The sequence below is a fragment of the Schistocerca nitens genome, chromosome 9 (genome assembly GCF_023898315.1).
Source record: "Schistocerca nitens isolate TAMUIC-IGC-003100 chromosome 9, iqSchNite1.1, whole genome shotgun sequence".
NCBI lineage: Eukaryota > Metazoa > Arthropoda > Insecta > Orthoptera > Acrididae > Schistocerca > Schistocerca nitens.
The window spans coordinates 92,271,409-92,290,852 of NC_064622.1; positions in this window are offsets into that span (position 1 = coordinate 92,271,409).

Genomic DNA, 19,444 nt, shown 5'->3' on the forward strand with positions numbered 1-19,444 from the left:
TCTAGGAATGGTAGAACGATGGGTTCGATGACGGTTTGGATGTACCGTGCACTATTACTATTCAGTGTCCCCTCGACGATCACCAGTGGTGTACGGCCAGTGTCGGAGATCGCTCCCCACACCATGATGCCGGGTGTTGGCCCTGTGTGCCTCGGTCGTATGCAGTCCTGATTGTGGCGCTCACCTGCACGGCGCCAAACACGCATACGACCATCATTGGCACCAAGGCAGAAGCGACTCTCATCGCTGAAGACGACACGTCTCCATTCGTCCCACCATTCACGCCTGTCGCGACACCACTGGAGGCGGGCTGCACGATGTTGGGGCGTGAGCGGAAGACGGCCTAACGGTGTGCGGTACCGTAGCCCAGCTTCATGGAGACGGTTGCGAACGGTCCTCGCCGATACCCCAGGAGCAACAGTGTCCCTAATTTGCTGGGAAGTGGCGGTGCGGTCCCCTACGGCACTGCGTAGGATCCTACAGTCTTGGCGTGCATCCGTGCGTCGCTGCGGTCCGGTCCCAGGTCGACGGGCACGTGCACCTTCCGCCGACCACTGGCGACAACATCGATGTACTGTGGAGACCTCACGCTCCACGTGTTGAGCAATTCGGTGGTACGTCCACCCGGCCTCCCGCATGCCCACTATACGCCCTCGCTCAAAGTCCGTCAACTGCACATACGGTTCACGTCCACGCTGTCGTGGCATGCTACCAGTGTTAAAGACTGCGATGGAGCTCCGTATGCCTCGGCAAACTGGCTGACACTGACGGCGGCGGTGCACAAATGCTGCGCAGCTAGCGCCATTCGACGGCCAACACCGCGGTTCCTGGTGTGTCCGCTGTGCCGTGCGTGTGATCATTGCTTGTACAGCCCTCTCGCAGTGTCCGGGGCAAGTATGGTGGGTCTGACACACCGGTGTCAATGTGTTCTTTTTTGCATTTCCAGGTGTATATATATATATATATATATATATATATATATATATATATATATATATGTGTGTGTGTGTGTGTGTGTGTGTGTGTGTGTTTGTGCACCTATTATGGCTTCGAGTCAGTCGGTAAAGGAGACACTAACATTTTTCTTAGTGCAAGTAGCACTGCTGACCAAGCTACATCGCTGATGCAAATGTATTTGAAATAGTGGACATATTTTTACAGGTAATTTATTTTCTTTATACATTTTGGATACATTGTGGGGTGGGTATGTCAGCATTTCTTTGACCACATAACATAGTGGTGTCACACCATAAATGCTGTGTATAGCATCACAATACGTATCAAAAGTTTTAGTGACAACATTCTCCAAAGAGGTCAAATTAGTTAGGTCTGAAAGGAAATGCTACATCTTGCCAAAAAATACACACACATAATCCCACCACCCAAAATGGTCATTCTAGCACACTGAAAGTTAAAGTTTCTGATGTTGCTTCCTGGAAATAAATGTACTCAAACCTATCCCTATTGTATTAAATTTTAATTGTTTTTCGATGTTCATGAATAACTCTAATAAACACTTTGTGACAACCCAGTAACATGGTGTGTGGAGGGGGGCTTGTCTGACCACTGAATAGATACACAAGCTTTAAGAAATTGTCATGTAACTGACACCACTCATATAATGAAAGCATAAAATTCTAGCTGCTAACTTGAGGATATTCCATCACTTTCAGACTGTTGAGCTCACGACCAGAGAATATGTATGCAACTACACACTCACTCGTAATCACAATTAGTCTGTATGTAACTTTGAAGAGAGAGGCTTTAATACGTGATGCATGCCATTGTGACTACACAGGTGGTGTCTGCAGTGCCTGTGATAGTAAGAACTCATGGTGATAAAAGAAGAGTTCCATTATGCTGTTGTGCGATACCGGTATGTTGTTGATGGACCACCGCTGCTGCCACACTGAAGGCTCCAAATTGGACGAAATAGGTGGTGGAAATACCTCTAGTAAACAATGTACGTGCTGCGGAAAATCGAATGGCTACAACAAATCGTTCTGGCTGACTGCAGCATCATCAGTAGTCCACACCAGAAAAAATAGTGCTGAATGATAAATAATAATAATAATAATAACAGTCATCCTCTTTTTATTCTCCTTGGAGAGGTTGATGAATTCTTGAACTTCGTGGTCGTGTGGTTGTTCGAGGGAGGTGCAGACTACGAATGATAAGTCACCTCTCATGATGCTAGGAACCCCAAGGGAGGTAGTGGTGGATGGGCTCAGAGTGTGGGATCAGTAACAGCACACAGCACCAGTGAGCGAAAGAGGATGGCACATTTGGGTCACAAATCATCTTCATTAAAATGACAATTGTCACACTAGATTAAAAGCACTTTACCATTAACAAACACTTGAGTAAACTACCCTGTGACGATCTTGGTTACAAATTATGATCATTATAATGACAGCTTTAGCCCAGTAATTTCATTCTAAACAAACAAAACAAGAGCCCAAGTGAGTAATTAGTTTGCATATGGGTCATTAAATTAGGCTAGGGTAGCTGGTCAGTTTATTTAATGGGACGAATGTCCCCCATTTCGCCACAACACGACTAACCCCCAACTCATACTTTTATAAGGTCTAAGTCATAATGTAAAACCCATCAAATGTGGGCTCCAGCTGAAAACGACAAATACAATACTGCGTCTCAGAAATTTAGCTTGTGACGTAGAGAGCATTTTTATATCTGATGTGTTTCAACCTTTCGTAACTCGTGGCCAAAACATCGAAGAACGTATTTTGTGTGTCGCGCGAAGCAATAGCTCACCAGCATAAAGTTACGGGTAGTGACGTCTCAAAAATCGTATAGGTCCGAATCAACGTTAGTCACCTCGAGAGAAACTCTTATTCAGTATCCTCCGCAAAAACAGGACACATTACAGCGCCAGACAGTCAGTTACTGCGCACCTGATATGCTATTTTTATCATATATGATCTAGTTACTGCTTGCAGTTTACGTTTAACTAAAAAAAACAAGGTTACTCACTTCTTCCTGAATCCGTGCAAGGCCAGTTCGTGCACACGGGACCTCTGTCTTTATGATCGCAAATGCAGTAGTTACAACCTTCCGAGAAAACTGTTGGTGACGAGCTGCACTTCACTTTCTTAATCACCAAGGGAGTGCTCCTCATCTTAGGTTTGGCAAACACAAAGCGTTCCAGAGGGCCCGACCCTGTAGAAGAAAAAAGAAAAACATGGTTGTTACACAAGTACCTTTATCAATTTATTTATTCGCCTGAGTCTGGAAAGCGAATGGAGAGTCATAAGAAAGTTGGTACGTCTGGCAAATATCTACAAAACAGTGGTTCCTTTTGTTACGTCACCAATAACATTTACCGGAGCCTACAACATGAGTTCGAACATTAAGACGTTTCTATTAGAAAACAGTCTTATCAATAAATAAACATGTCTTCACGGAATACTACACATGAAAAACATAACTCCCTTTATTCACACATATTATCGTGCAAATATTAGATGTCAGTGAACAGATGGTTTCTATCTTAACATATTTCCGATGCGCATTCGATACTGTACCACATTACCGGCCAACAGCCAAAATATTGAGTCTCTTCCGATGTAGTCGGGTGAATCGATGAATTTATTATGAATATAAAACTGTGTGAATTTTTAACGTAAAGCTTCATCCAGCGTGCGAAAGGAAGCACGAAACGATTTATTTTGTTCCTCACTATGTGCACAGAGAAATTCCATCACTAAACGATCCTAATAAAATGCAGAATGAGTTGAGGAGAATATCCGGATTGCTTGATAGATGGCAGCTGTCTACAATTTGTGTGCATATGCGATATAAGAAGCCGATAGTACACCGTTACATGATTAATGGCGAAAATCTCTAGCACGTCACAACGTTTTAATATTTATTATTTAATATTTATAGGTAACAGTGAAGTGGTGTGATGTAGGATGAAAAGGTAAGATGAGCTCTATTGAGGGCCAATATGTGGCGTAGATTATTTTGGAATTGTTTGGTGCATCTGAAAATTGCAAACACGGAGCTAGTGTGAACAATCCTATGGCGCTATTGCTGCATAAGGAGTGTTAATCAAGTAAGATGGCAGCATACGATGAACGAGATCAAAGGCATGCTGCTACGGGCATGTAGCATTTACGAGAGTTCAACAGAGATGACCAAATGTTCAAATGTGTGTGAAATCTTATGAAATTTAACTGCTAAGGTCATCAGTCCCTAAGATTAACCTAAATTATCCTAAGGACAAACACACACACCCATGCCCGAGGGAGGACTCGACCCTCCACCGAGACCATCCGCGCAGTCCATGACTGCAGCGCCTTAGACCGCTCGACTAATCCCTCGCGGCAAGAGAGATGACCAAAGAAAGTCAATGAGAACGTTGGTAGAAAGCCGACAGTGTTGTCGTGACAGGTTGTTATGCCAATTTAGAAAATGTTTATTGAGGATGATTTTTTAGAAATCCTTTGTCGGATGACCAGAGTCTTGAGGAAGTTTTTGAAAGAAATTTCCGCCATTCGACTGTAAATTTTTATTTGTTTATTTCATACCATCACGATTTCGGCATTGCAGTCATTCTCAAGTGCTTACTGAAGCCTCAGAGAATGTTCGACCCGCTTAAATGACGTGTCAGCATCGGAGTAACATTTATCAGGTCTTATAAAAAAGTCGTCACATTAAAGGATATAAATTGCCTACATATCAAATATGCAATAAATTTGGCTGCAGCTATAATTGTGCAGAGCAAATAAACATTAACGAAGTGTAATGCCCGTTTGGCAACCAATACGCCATAGTGACACCATGTTATGGTAAGAGATTTACTTACATAGCAAAATGTTTGACATCGTCGTCTATTTGTATGCGCAGTGCAGTAGGTTGCTTTTGTTTATGTCCAGGGGCAACATAAAAAACTTACTCGTCATCCGTCCTCGTCCGGTCTTCTATTTCGGGGTACCTTCATATGGACTGGGACACTCAGATGTTTAGGACGGGTGGTAGGGACAGAGCATCGAGTGACATTATACTGAGTGCATTATCCGAAAATTATCTCGAGCAATTAAACAGAGAACCGACTCGTGGAGATCACATATTGGACCTACTGATAACAAACAGACCCGAACTTTTTGACTCTGTAAGGGCAGAACAGGGAATCAGTGATCATAAGGCCGTTGCAGCATCCCTGAATATGGAAGTAAATAGGAATATAAGAAAAGGGAGGAAGATTTATCGGCCGGCCGCGGTGGTCTCGCGGTTCTAGGCGCGCAATCCGGAACCGTGGGGCTGCTACGGTCGCAGGTTCGAATCCTGCCTCGGGCATGGATGTGTGTGATGTCCTTAGGTTAGTTAGGTTTAAGTAGTTCTAAGTTCTAGGGGACTGATAACCACAGCAGTTGAGTCCCATAGTGCTCAGAGCTATTTGAACCTTTTTTTTTTTTTTTTTAAGATTTATCTGTTTAGCAAGAGTAATAGGAGGCCGATTTCAGACTACCTAACAGATCAAAACGAAAATTCCTGTTCCGATACTGGCAATCTTGAGTGTTTATGGAAAAAGTTCAAGGCAGTCGTAAAAGTTCAAGGCAGTCGTTTTAGACAGGTAGATGCCGAGTAAAACTGTGAGGGACGGGAAAAACCCACCTTGGTTCAACAACAAAGTTAGGATGTTACTCCGGAAGCAAAGAGAGCTTCACTGCGAATTAAAACTCAGCCAAAACCTCTCAGACAAACAATCTAAACGATGTCAAAGTTAGCGTAAGGAGGGCTATGCGTGAAGCGTTTAGTGAATTCGAAAGTAAAATTCTACGTACCGACTTGACAGAAAATCCTAGGAAGTTCTGGTCTTACGTTAAATCATTAAGTGGATCGAAAATGCATATCCAGAGACTCTGGGATGATAATGGCATTGAAACAGAGGATGACACGCTTAAAGCTGAAATACTAAACACCTTTTTCCAAAGCTGTTTCACAGAGGAAGACCGCACTGCTCTTCCTTCTCTAAATCCTTGCACGAACGAAAAAATGGCTGACATCGAAATAAGTGTCCAAGGAATAGGAAAGCTACTGAAATCACTCAACAGAGGAAAGTCCTCTGGACCTTACGGGATACCAATTCGATTCTACAGACAGTACTCGAAAGAAATTGCCCTCCTTCTAACAGCCGTGTACCGCAAGTCTCTAGAGGAACGGAAGGTTCCAAATGATTGGAAAAGAGCACAGGTAGTTCCAGTCTTCAAGAAGGGGCGTCGAGCAGATGGGCACAACTATAGGCATACATCTCTGGCATCGATTTGTTGTAGAATTTTAGAACATGTTTTTTGCTCGCGTCTCATGTCATTTCTGGAAACCCAGAATCTACTCTGTAGAAATCAACATGGATTCCGGAAACAGCGATAGTGTGAGACCCAAGTCGCTTTATTTGTTTATGAGACCCGGGAAATATTAGCTACAGGCCCCCAAGTAGATGCCATTTTCCTTGACTTCCCGAAGGCGTTCGATACAGTTCCGCAGTGTCGCCTGATAAACAAAGTAAGAGCCTACGGAATATAAGACCAGCTGTGTGCATGGATTGAAGAGTTTTTAGCAAACAGAACACAGCATGTTTTTCTCAATGAAGAGACATCTACAGACGTTAAAGTAACCTCTGGCGTGCCGCAGGGGAGTATTATGGGACCATTGCTTTTCACAATATATATAAATGACCTAGAAGATAGAGTCGGAAGTTCCATGTGGATTTTCGTGGATGATGCTGTAGTATACAGAGAAGTTGCAGCATTAGAAAATTGCAGCGAAATACAGAAGGATCTGCAGCGGATAGGCACTTGTCGCAGGGAGTGGCAACTGACCCTTAACATAGACAAATGTAATGTATTGCGAATACATGGAAAGAAGGATCCTTTATTGTATGATTATATGATAGTGGTACAAACACTGGTAGCAGTTACTTCTGCTAAATATCTGGGAGTATGCGTACGGATCGATTTGAGGTGGAATGATCATATAATATTAATTGTTGGTAAGGCGGGTGCCAGGTTGGTATTCATTGCATGAGTCTTTAGAAAATGTAGTCCATCAACAAAGGAGGTGGCTTACAAAACATTCGTTCGACCTACACTTGAGTATTGATCATCAGTGTGGGGTCCTTACCAGGTCGGGTTGACAGAGGAGATAGAGAAGATCCAAAGAAGAGCGGCGCGTTTTCGTCACAGGGTTATTTGGTAAGCGTGATAGCATTACGGAGATGTTCAGCGAACTCAAGTGGCAGACTCTGCAAGAGAGGCGCCCTTCATCGCGGTGTAGCTTGCTGTCCAGGTTTCGAGAGGGAGCGTTTCTGAATGAGGTATCGAATATATTGCTTCCCCCTACTTATACCTCCCGAGGAGATCACGAATGTAGAATTACAGATATTCGAGCGCGCACGGAGGCTTTCCGGCAGTCGTTCTTCCCGCGAACCATACGCGACTGGAACAGGAAAGGAAGGTAATGACAGTGGAACGTAAAGTGCCCTCCGCCACACACCGTTTGGTGGCTTGCGGAGTGTAAATGCATATGTAGATGTAGTTGATGTAGACGGTGGCGTCGTCTGCAGACTGTTAATGAAGGTGCGAGCAAATGGAATAGCTTCACAGATAAGTGAGTCCAGGACGTAGCCAAAGGGGGAGGGGAAATCCAGAGGGATCAGTTCACCCCTATCACCCAAATGAAATTAGAGACGAACTAGTTGTCGTGTAATGAAACTGAAAGATATAAGGGACGATCAGAAAGTTTTAATCTGAGGACGTTGCTGCAGCGTATGTGAACGTGCCACGGCTTCTATGCGGGCATATAAGCACCGACATGTAGGCAAGATACTAGTGTGGCTTTCGCGTTTTTCCAAGGTGAGTGAGGTAAATGCGGAAACATGAACTGTGGGGACGTTAGTATCAAATGCGCCTAAACAGAACCAACGCGCTGTTATTTTTTTCTTGGCTGCCGTAGGACAATCACCGATAGACAAAAAAAAATGGTTCAAATGGCTCTGAGCACTATGGGACTCAACTGCTGTGGTCATAAGTCCCCTAGAACTTAGAACTACTTAAACCTAACTAACCTAAGGACATCACACACATCCATGCCCGAGGCAGGATTCGAACCTGCGACCGTAGCGGTCGTGCGGTTCCAGACTGTAGCGCCTTTAACCGCTCGGCCACTCCGGCCGGCACCGATAGACATCCATCGGAGAATTAAGAATGTGTAAGAGGCAGCATGACTACCGAAAACCACCGTTACAGAATGCTGCGACAGTGGAAGCTGCTTCTTCATTATAACGCACGTCGGCATGTCGCAAATGTCGTATCGTAGAAGTTATGGAACCTCCTGTAGAAGAAACTCGAGCACTCGCCCTATAGTACAGACCTGTCGCCGTGCGGTTATTACGCCTTCGGACTCTTAAGAGAAGGCCTTGAAGGGAAGACTATTCCTGTCGGATGAGGATGTGGAGCAACCAGTTACGGACTTTTTCACGCAGCTTTTCACAAAGCGGTATCTTCAACTTGGTGCGTTGATGGGACAACTGCCTCCGTGTCTTTTCGTCAAAAATCTGTTTACACTGTTGTATACTACTGGCCATTAAAATTGCTACACCAAGAAGAAATGCAGATGAGAAACGGGTATTCATTGGACAAATATATTATACTAGAACTGGCATGTGATTACAATTTCACGCAATCTAGGTGCGTTCCAATGAAGGCAGGTGCGAACATTACAGAACTGTCATTTTAATAAGTTGTGGTTGCAAAATAACGACACACATTGCTTACACAAGAATGGAAAGACTTGCAGAAGCTGACCTCAGGGAGCTCAGTTTGGGTTCCAGAGAAATGTAGGAACACACGAGACAGTACTAGCTGTACAACTTATCTTAGAAGATACACTGAAGCAATGCAAATCTTCCTTTATAGCCCGTGTAGATTTAGAGACAGCTGTTGACTGTGTTGAAAGAAATACAGATTTCAAAATTCTGAAGGTGTTATGAATGAAAAACAGTGAGTGAAAAGTTATCTACAACTTGTACAGAAACAGTAGTTAAGAAGGGAGTGAGACAGGTTTGTGGTATCCTCCTGATGTTTTGTGATTAGTACACTTAGCAAGCATTAAAGGGACGAAGGAGAAATTTGGAAAAGAAGTTAAAGATCAGTGAGAAGAAATAAAAATTTAGAGGTCTGCCAATGGCAGTGCAATTCTCTCTGAAGTGGCAAAGGACTGGGGTTATCAGTTGAATGGAATGGATAATGTATTGAAAAGAGGTTACAAGACGAATATCAACAAAAGTAAAACCTGGGTAATGGAGTGAAGTTGAATTAAATCTATTAATACTGAAGGAATTAGGTAAGGAACTGAGACACTAAAGTAGTAAATGAGTTTTGTTAATTGCATAGCAAAGTAAGATGGATATACGACACATACTGGCAATAACTTTTGAAATGTTTATTGAAAAGAGAAATTTGTTAACACTTGTTATGAAGTCTTTTTTGAGGGTATTTGTCTGGTGTGTAATGTTGTACAGAAGTGAAGTGAAATGTGGATGATAAGCAGTTCAGACAGGAAGAATATAGAAGCTTTTTGAAGTGTGGTTCTACAGAAGAATGCTGCAGATTGGATAGGTTTACTGGGTAACTACTGAATCCAACTGGACATGTTATCAGCTTGGCAAAAGAAGGAATAAGGTGATTGGACACATAGTAAGGCATCAAGGAATAGTCAGTCTGTTGATGGAGGGAAGTGTGGGGGGTAAAAATTGTAGAGGGAGATCAAAGCTTCAATCCAGTAAGCAGATTCAGAAGGATGGTGGTTACAATAGGTATGCAGAGATGAAAAGACTTTCACATGCGCAGAGAGCTGCACGATACCAGTCTGTGGACTTCGGACGACAACAACAACAAAAGTGCAGCCACCCACAGTGCCACATTGTAACTAGGTGCAATGTTCTCACCGAATGAACCTCTGGCTTTAAATACCATTTATGTTCCATTTACTGCCAAAATGCATGTAGAATTTCTGTCATTGTCTCTACACTGGTCCTGTATGTTTATCACATAGCATTTTGCTTGTTATTGGTCATACCAGTTCCATCTATACCAGTGGTCATCAGACTGTGGTCCACAGGCTCGAGGCATCCCAAATCAAATATTTGTGCAGCCTGTAGTTCTCAGCCGCATGTGTAGTAATATGCATCTAGCAAGTAACAGCTAAATATAAAAACATCAACTAAAGTCGAGAGCTTCTCAAGAACATAATATTCCTTCTCACTAATAAACAAAATATTTACAGAGACAGCTATAGTTTAAGATATGCTTAATTTTAATTAATGTTTGTGAATTCAGCTGTAAGCTAAGTGAAGTTGGCCACTTACCTCAGGGGCAGAGGTTAAAGTGTCGCCACTATGGGTTTAGAGAGTGTAAAACGGAGAACCTTTTCTAGTTTGTCTTCCAGTACCAACTACTCACAGGCATGTTATCAGCTGGTAAGGCATAAATTAGAAACGAAAGTAACATGGAGTAATGAGTGTGCATTACAGAGAGTGTCACCTTCTAATGCAGTACATCTTTGGGTCAGTGAGGATGGCAGCAACTCAAAGCGGAGAACAGTCAATATGAAGCATTCCCAAAGGTGCCAACGTTTAATGATGGGTACTTAGGGTCAGCCCCCCCCCCCCATGAACCTTTGACCTTGCCGTTGGTGGGGAGGCTTGCATGCCTCATCGATACAGATAGCCGTACCGTAGGTGCAACCACAACGGAGGGGTATCTGTTGAGAGGCCAGACAAACGTGTGGTGCGTGAAGAGGGGCAGCAGCCTTTTCAGTAGTTGCAGGGGCAACAGTCTGGATGATTGACTGATCTGGCCTTGTAACACTAACCAAAACGGCCTTGCTGTGCTGGTACTGCGAGCGGTTGAAAGCAAGGGGAACTACAGCCGTAATTTTTCCCGAGGGCATGCAGCTTTACTGTATGGTTAAATGATGATGGCATCCTCTTGGGTAAAATATTCCGGAGGTAAAATAGTCCCCCACTCGGACCTCCGGGCGGGGACTACTCAGGAGGACGTCATTATCAGGAGAAAAGGAAACTGGCGTTCTGCGGATCGGAGTGTGGAATGTCAGATCCCTTAATCGGGCAGGTAGGTTGGAAAATTTAAAAAGGGGAATGGATAGGTTAAAGTTAGATATAGTGGGAATTAGTGAAGTTCGGTGGCAGGAGGAACAAGACTTTTGGTCAGGTGAATACAGGGTTATAAATACAAAGTCAAATAGGGGTAATGCAGGAGTAGGTTTAATAATGAATTAAAAAAATAGAAGTGCGGGTAAGCTACTACAAACAGCATAGTGAACGCATTATTGTGGCCAAGATAGACAGGAAGCCCACACCTACTACAATAGTACAAGTTTATATGCCAACTAGCTCTGCAGATGATGAAGAAATTGATGAAATGTGTGGTGAGATAAAAGAAATTATTCAGGTAGTGAAGGCAGACGAAAATTTAATAGTCATGGGTGACTGGAATTGGATAGTAGCAAAAGGGAGACAAGGAAACATAGTAGGTGAATATGGATTGGGGGAAAGAAATGAAAGACGAAGCCGTCTGGTAGAATTTTGCACAGAGCATAACTTAATCATAGCTAACACTTGGTTCAAGATTCATAAAAGAAGGTTGTACACATGGAGGAATCCTGGAAATACCAGAAGGTATCAGATAGATTATATAATTGTAAGTCAGTGATTTAGGAATCAGGTATTAAATTGTAAGACATTTCCAGGGGCAGATGTGGACTCTGACCACAATCTGTTGGTTATGAACTGTAGATTAAAACTGAAGAAACTGCAAAAAAGTGGGAATTAAGGGAGATGGGACCAGGATAAACTGCAAGAAACAGAGGTTGTACAGAGTTTCAGCGAGAGCGTAAGGGAACAAGGGGCAGGAATGCGGGAAAGAAATGCAGTAGAAGAAGAATGGGTAGCTCTGAGGGATGAAGTAGTGAAGGCAGCAGAGGATCAAGAGTGTGACAGAGCACTGAAAGACCTGAGTCGAAACAAGGCCCCGGGAGTAGACAACATTCCATTAGAACTACTGACGGCCTTGGGAGAGCCAGTCCTGACAAAACTTTACCATCTGGTGAGCAAGATTTATGAGACAGGCGAAATACCCTCAGACTTCAAGAAGAGTATAGTAATTCCAATCCCAAAGAAAGCACGTGTGACAGATGTGAAAATTACCGAACAATCAGTTTAATAAGCCACAGCTGCAAAATACTAACGCGAATTCTTTACAGACGAATGGAACAACTAGTAGAAGCCAACCTTGGGGAAGATCAGATTGGATTCCGTAGAAATATTGGAACACGTGAGGCAATACTGACCTTACGACTTATCTTAGAAGAAAGATTAAGGAAAGGCAAACCTACATTTCTAGCATTTGTAGACTTAGAGAAAGCTTTTGACAATGTTAACTGGAATACTCTCATTCAAATTCTGAAGGTGGCTGGGGTAAAATACAGGAATCGAAAGGCTATTTACAATTTGTATAGAAAACAAATGGCAGTTATAAGAGTCGAGGGACATGAAAGGGAAGCAGTGGTTGGGAAGGGAGTGAGACAGGGTTGTAGCCTCTCCCAGATGTTATTCAATCTGTATATTGAGCAAGCAGTGAAGGAAACAAAAGGAAAATTCGGAGTAGGTATTAAAATCCATGGAGAAGTAATAAAAACTTTGAGGTTCGCTGATTACATTGTAATTCTGTCAGAGACAGCAAAGGACTTGGAAGAGCAGTTGAACGGAATGGACAGGGTCTTGAAAGGAGGGTATAACATGAACATCAACAAAAGCAAAACTAGGATAATGGAATGTAGTCGAATTCAGTCGGGTGATGCTGAGGGAATTAGATTAGGAAATGAGACACTTAAAGTAGTAAAGGAGTTTTACTATTTGGGGAGCAAAATAACTGATGATGGTCGAAGTGGAGAGGATATAAAATATAGACTGGGAATGGCAAGGAAATCGTTTCTGAAGAAGAGAAATTTGTTAACATCGAGTATAGATTTAAGTGTCAGGAAGTCGTTTCTGAAGGTATTTGTATGGAGTGTAGCCATGTATGGAAGTGAAACATGGACGATAAATAGTTTAGACAAGAAGGGAATAGAAGCTTTTGAAATGTGGTGCTACGGAAGAATGCTTAAGATTAGATGGGTAGATCACATAACTAATGAGGAGGTATTGAATAGAATTGCAGATAAGAGGAGTTTGTGGCACAACTTGACAAGAAGAAGGGACCAGTTGGTAGGACATGTTCTGAGGCATCAATGGATCACAAATTTAGCGTTGGAGGGCAGTGTGGTGGGTAAAAATCATAGAGGGAGACCGAGAGATGAATACACTAAGCAGATTCAGAAGGACGTAGGTTGCAGTAAGTACTGGGAGATGAAGAAGCTTGCACAGGATAGAGTAGCCTGGAGAGCTGCATCAAACCAGTCTCAGGACTGAAGACCACAACAACAACAACATTTTTGCATAAATATGGCGTAACTGCGAAACGCCGATATATCGTATCTTCATGGACGATGTTCTGCTGTGAAATGTTTTATTTGTAATAACCTTGTATCAGTGAGTCCAACCGTCGCACTTCTAACTTACGTATTTGCAAATAAACGTAATATAAGCGACAACGTATGTTGTACCTCGTAGAGAAATTTATTAGCATCGACTACTGAATAACCATATTATCATAGGTTAATACAAAATCATTTATGACATCTCATGAGTTAGAAATCCGTTTGAAATTAATGCTTGAACCAGTGTTCAGATCCAAAATCTGTAGCTCATAATATACTCATATTCCGTTTTGGTTTGTAAATAAACCTGGTTGCTATATTTTCATGTTGACTGTTGAAATAATAGTTAAAAAAAGGTCTCGATCATTTAAAAAAATTGAAGAATTTAATGAAATGAAAAGCACTTTAATAAAATCAGAGACTGTATTGAGGCACTTGGAATGCATTAAAGCGCTGAAAAATTCGGGCTTGATGTCAGATAAGATTTTCGTAGGAGAAAGATGGCTATTGTCAAAAGAGTTTTGAACCAGCTTAATTTTATAAAATATGCAAACCAACGGTAATATTCTTCTGCTCCGCGGTACTGATCGTTATATTAGAATACTGAGCTGTGTGTTATTAGCTTTCCAGAGCATTCACACAAGGTTAGCACTGGTGGCGACACCTACAACGTGCTGACGTGAGGAAAGTTTCCAAACAGCAGTTGACCGGCGTTGCCTAGTGAAAAGTTGTTGTGATGCCACGTGTAAGGAGGAGAAATGCGTACCATCACGTTTCCGACTTCGATAAAGGTCGGATTGTTGCCTATCGCGATTGCGTTTTATCGTATCGCGACATTGCTGCTCGCGTTGGTCGAGATCCAATGACTGTTAGCACAATATGGAATCGGTGGGTACAGGATGATAATACGGAACGCCGTGCTGGATCCCAACGACCTCTTATCACCAGCAGTCGAGATGACAGGCATCTTATCCGCCTGTCTGTAACGGATCGTGCAGCCACGTCTCGATTCCTGAGCCACGTTTGGTTTTGCAAGACAATAACCTATCTGCACGAACAGTTCGACGACGTTTGCAGCAGCATGGACTATCAGGTTGGAGACCATGGCTGCGGTTACCCTTGACGATGCATCACAGACAGAAGCACCTGCGAAGGTGTACTCAACGACGAACCTGGGTGAACGAATGGCAAAACGCCATATTTTCGGATGAATCCAGGTTCTGCTTACGGCATCATGATGGTCGCATCCGTGTTTGATGACATCGCGGTGAACGCACATTGGAAACGTGTATTCGTCATCGCCATACTGGCGTACCACCCGGCGTGACGGTTTGGGGTGCCATTGGTTACACGTCTCGGTCACCTCTTGCTAGTATTGTCGACACTTTGAAGAGTGGACGTTATATTTCAGATGTGTTACGACCCGTGGCTCTACTCTTAATTCAATCCCAGCGAAACTCTGGCCTTTCTGGATGCAGAAAATGTTCGATTGCTGTCCTGGCCAGCACATTCTCCAGATCTCTCACCAATTGAAAACGTCTGGTCAATGGTGGCCGAGAAACTGGCTCGTCACAATACGCCAGTCACTACTCTTGATGAACTGTGGTATCGTGTTGAAGCTGCATGGACAGCTGTACCAGTACACTAGGGTTGCCAGGTAGTGCGTTTTTCCCGTATTCTTACGTTTTTTTACTGTTAATTTCGCCTTAAGTTTTTTATTTCCCCGTACAGCACTTTCTTCCGTTTGTTTTAATACTTAGCGCAAAACTATCGCAGAATCCAACACAATTCTTCCCCTTAATATACATATATCAATAGTATCGAATGAAATTGACGGAGATCCGAAATGTGAAATAATTTGGGTGAAGGTCACGGTTAAAGCAGGCTCAGACATGGTAATTGGATGTTCCTACAGGCCACCTGGGTCATCAGCTGTTGTGGCTGAGCACCTGAAGGTTAATTTGGAAAATATTTCGAGTAGATTTCCCCGTCATGTTATAGTTCTGGGTGGAGATTTTAATTTGCCGGATATAGACTGGGAGACTCAAACGTTCATAACGGGTGGTAGGGAGAAAGAAACGAGTGAAACTTTTTTAAGCGCTTTATCTGAAAACTATCTTGAGCAGTTAAACAGAGAACCGACTCGTGGCGATAGCATTTTAGACCTCCTGGTGACAAACACACCCGAACTATTTGAAACAGTTAACGCAGAAGAGGGAATCAGCGATCATAAAGCGGTTGCTGCATCGATGATTTCAGCCGTAAATAGAGATATTAAGAAAGGTAGGAAGATTTTTCTGTTTAGCAAAACTGACAAAAATCTGATTACAGAGTACCTGATGGCTCAACGCAAAAGTTTTGTCTCAAGTACAGATAGTGTTGAGGATCAGTGGACAAAGTTCAAAACCATCGTACAATATGCGTTAGATGAGTATGTGCCAAGCAAGATCGTAAGAGATGGAGAAGTTAGAAAACTGCTGCGGTAGAAAAGGGAACTTCACAGCAAACATCAACATAGCCAAAGCCTTGCAGACAAACAAAAATTACGCGAAGCGAAATGTAGTGTGAAGAGGGCTATGCGAGAGGCGTTCAATGAATTCGAAAGTAAACTTCTATGTACTGACTCGGCAGAAAATCCTAAGAAATTTTGGTCTTATGTCAAAGCGGTAGGTGGCTCAAAACAAAATGTCCAGACACTCTGTGACCAAAATGGTACTAAAAGAGAGGATGACAGACTAAAGGCCGAAATACTAAATGTCTTTTTCCATAGCTATTTCACAGAGGAAGACTGCACTGTAGTTCGTTCTCTAGATTGTCGCACAAATGACAAAATGGTAGATATCGAAATATACGACAGAGGGATAGAGAAACAATTAAAATCGCTCAAAAGATGAAAGGCCGCTGGACCTGATGGGATACCAGTTCGATTTTACACAGAGTACGCGAAGGAACTTGCCCCCCTTCTTGCAGCGGTGTAACGTAGGTCTCTAGAAGAGCGTAGCGTTCCAAAGGATTGGAAATGGGCACAGGTCATACCTGTTTTCAAGAAGGGACGTCGAACAGATGTGCAGAACTATAGACCTATATCTCTAACGTCGATCAGTTGTAGAGTTTTGGAACACGTATTATGTTCGAGTATAATGACTTTTCTGGAGACTAGAAATCTACTCTGTAGGAATCAACATGGGTTTCGAAAAAGACGTTCGTGTGAAACCCAGCTCGCACTATTCGTCCACGAGACTCACAGGGTCATAGGCACGGGATCCCAGGTAGATGCCGTGTTTCTTGACTTCCGCAAGGCGTTCGATACAATTCCCCACAGTCGTTTAATGAACAAAGTAAGAGCATATGGACTATCAGACCAATTGTGTGATTGGATTAAAGAGTTCCTAGATAACAGAACGCAGCATGTCATTCTCAACGGAGAGAAGTCTTCCGAAGTGATTTCAGGTGTGCTGCAGGGGAGTGTCGTAGGACCTATCCATTTCCCTTTTTAAATTTTCTAACCTACCTGCCCGATTAATGGATCTGACATTCCACGCTCCGATCCGTAGAACGCCTGATTTCTTTCTCCTGATAACGACGTCCTCTTGAGTAGTCCCCGCCCGGATATCCGAATGGGGGACTATTTTACCTCCGGAATATTTTACCCAAGAGGACGCCATCTTCATTAACCATACAGTAAAGCTACATGCCCTCGGGAAAAATTACGGCTGTAGTTTCCCCTTGCTTTCAACCGTTCGCAGTACCAGCACAGCAAGGCCGTTTTGGTTAGTGTTAAAAGGCCAGATCAGTCAATCATCCAGACTGTTGCCCCTGCAACTACTGAAAAGGCTGCTGACCCTCTTCAGGAACCACGCATTTGTCTGGCCTCTCAACAGATACCCCTCCGTTGTGGTTGCACCTACGGTAAGACTATCTGTATCGCTGAGGGCACACAAGCCTCCCCACCAACGGCAAGGTCCATGGTTCATGGGGGGAGGACAATTTGGTTATATTTGTTATTATTACCGTTCAGGTATAGATTTTAGGCTGCTCTATGTTTAAATTGGTACTTCTGACGATCACTCGACCGCATAATCGATAATGTTGTTGATATACTTATTTCTGATTCTTATGTGTATATCTACAGATGTTTGTAAACTAATAAACTTCGTTGCAGTGATAATTTCTTGAATCCATACAGTGGAAAGTCTAGTTTTCTTAATTTACTTTTGTTCAAGAATTGTAATGAGTTCACCAGCGAAGAAGAAACGCAACAAGTAACAGCAGTACAGTCAAGTGTACTTAAAGAAATGGGAAGATACTTTCGCGTTTGTTAGGCATGGTTTAACTTCTGATAAACATGCGTTTTGCACGTTGTGCAGGAAGGAATTCAGCGTTTCTTATGGTGGACAGTTTGATCTCAAGCAACACGCTCAGTACAAAGGACATCAGTTATAGGAGAAAGCAAGTAGTCAAACCACGAAAGTTTCCAAATATTTTGTGTACTCTAAGAAATCTGAAGACAACGTTGTCATGGCTTGTGAGTTAGGACTTTTGTATCACATAGTCAAACACAACCTAAATTATTCAAGTTTGGATTGTAGCAATAAATTGACGCCATGTATATTCACAAATTCTGAAACCGCTGTAAAACTTCCCTGTGGCAAGGCGAAGGCAGAAATGTTTGTGAAAACGTATTAGCACCTAAAAGTGTCAGTGATGTTGTTAACATTCTAAAATCTCTCGAAAATAGTAAGTTTTCCTCAGTAGCAACAGACGCTTCCAGTAGAGGCAACCGAAGGATGTTCCTAATTTGTATAAGATACTTTGAACCTTTAGTAGGTGTACAGAACAAACTGTTGACATTTATTGAACAGCCTGATGAACCTTCAAATGCAGTGGCAAAGTTAATTGTTGTTAGTTTGGAGAGCCATTCACTAAATATTAATAATTGAACTGCATATAGTGCTGGCAATGCTAATGTGCATTTTGGCAGGAAACAATCTGTTTATCAATTACTGCTTTCCATAAATTCCAACCTGCAGAAAGCCAGTTGCTCAAACCATATGGTTCATAATGGGATGAAGTATGCTATGGAAGAGCTGGAAATGGATGTAGTGAATCTTGTTTTGAAAATCTATAATCATTTCTCAGTATAAGCTAAAAGGCGTGAGGAACTGAAATCATTTTTTTAATTTATGGATTTTGAGTGGTCTGAGATATTAAGGCATGTGCCCACAAGATGGCTGTCCTTAACTCCTGCCATTAACAGATTGATTGAGTGCTGGCTATTTATAAAGAGTATTTCAGGAACATTGATGCCTGTCCAAAGCAACTTGTATCAGTATTTATAGCTGAACACCCAGTGAAAGGAATTATTCCTGAAATTTACTTGCATTTTGTGTCAAATATAGGAGGTAAAATGCAAACAGTATTCAAATACCGGGAGAAAATGGAGCTAAGCATCATTGAATCACATAACAGTCTGTGCATGATGTATAAGAAGATTACACAAAGAAAGAAGGATAAATTCTATGGGAGTGAAACCAAGAAATTAATGAGAGAGATTTCATCAACATCTCTTAATAAGATTTCATGTGAATTTGATTCTTTGTATGACACATTGTTGAAATATCTTGAAAACCATTATGACTTCTCAGCTAGTAATAAGTATGCAAGGTTGGAACCTCTTTCTTTGAATGGGGAATTACAATATTATGATTTTGAAGTTGTAGTGGAAACACTTAATCTACAAGATAGGATCAACCTGGATCAGCTATATGAAGAATTTTGTGAAGTGAAAGATAACTGTATTACTAAGGATGGTGATGTTGCGTCTAAGTGGGTAAAATCCTTCACACTAACAAAAAGTGACTAA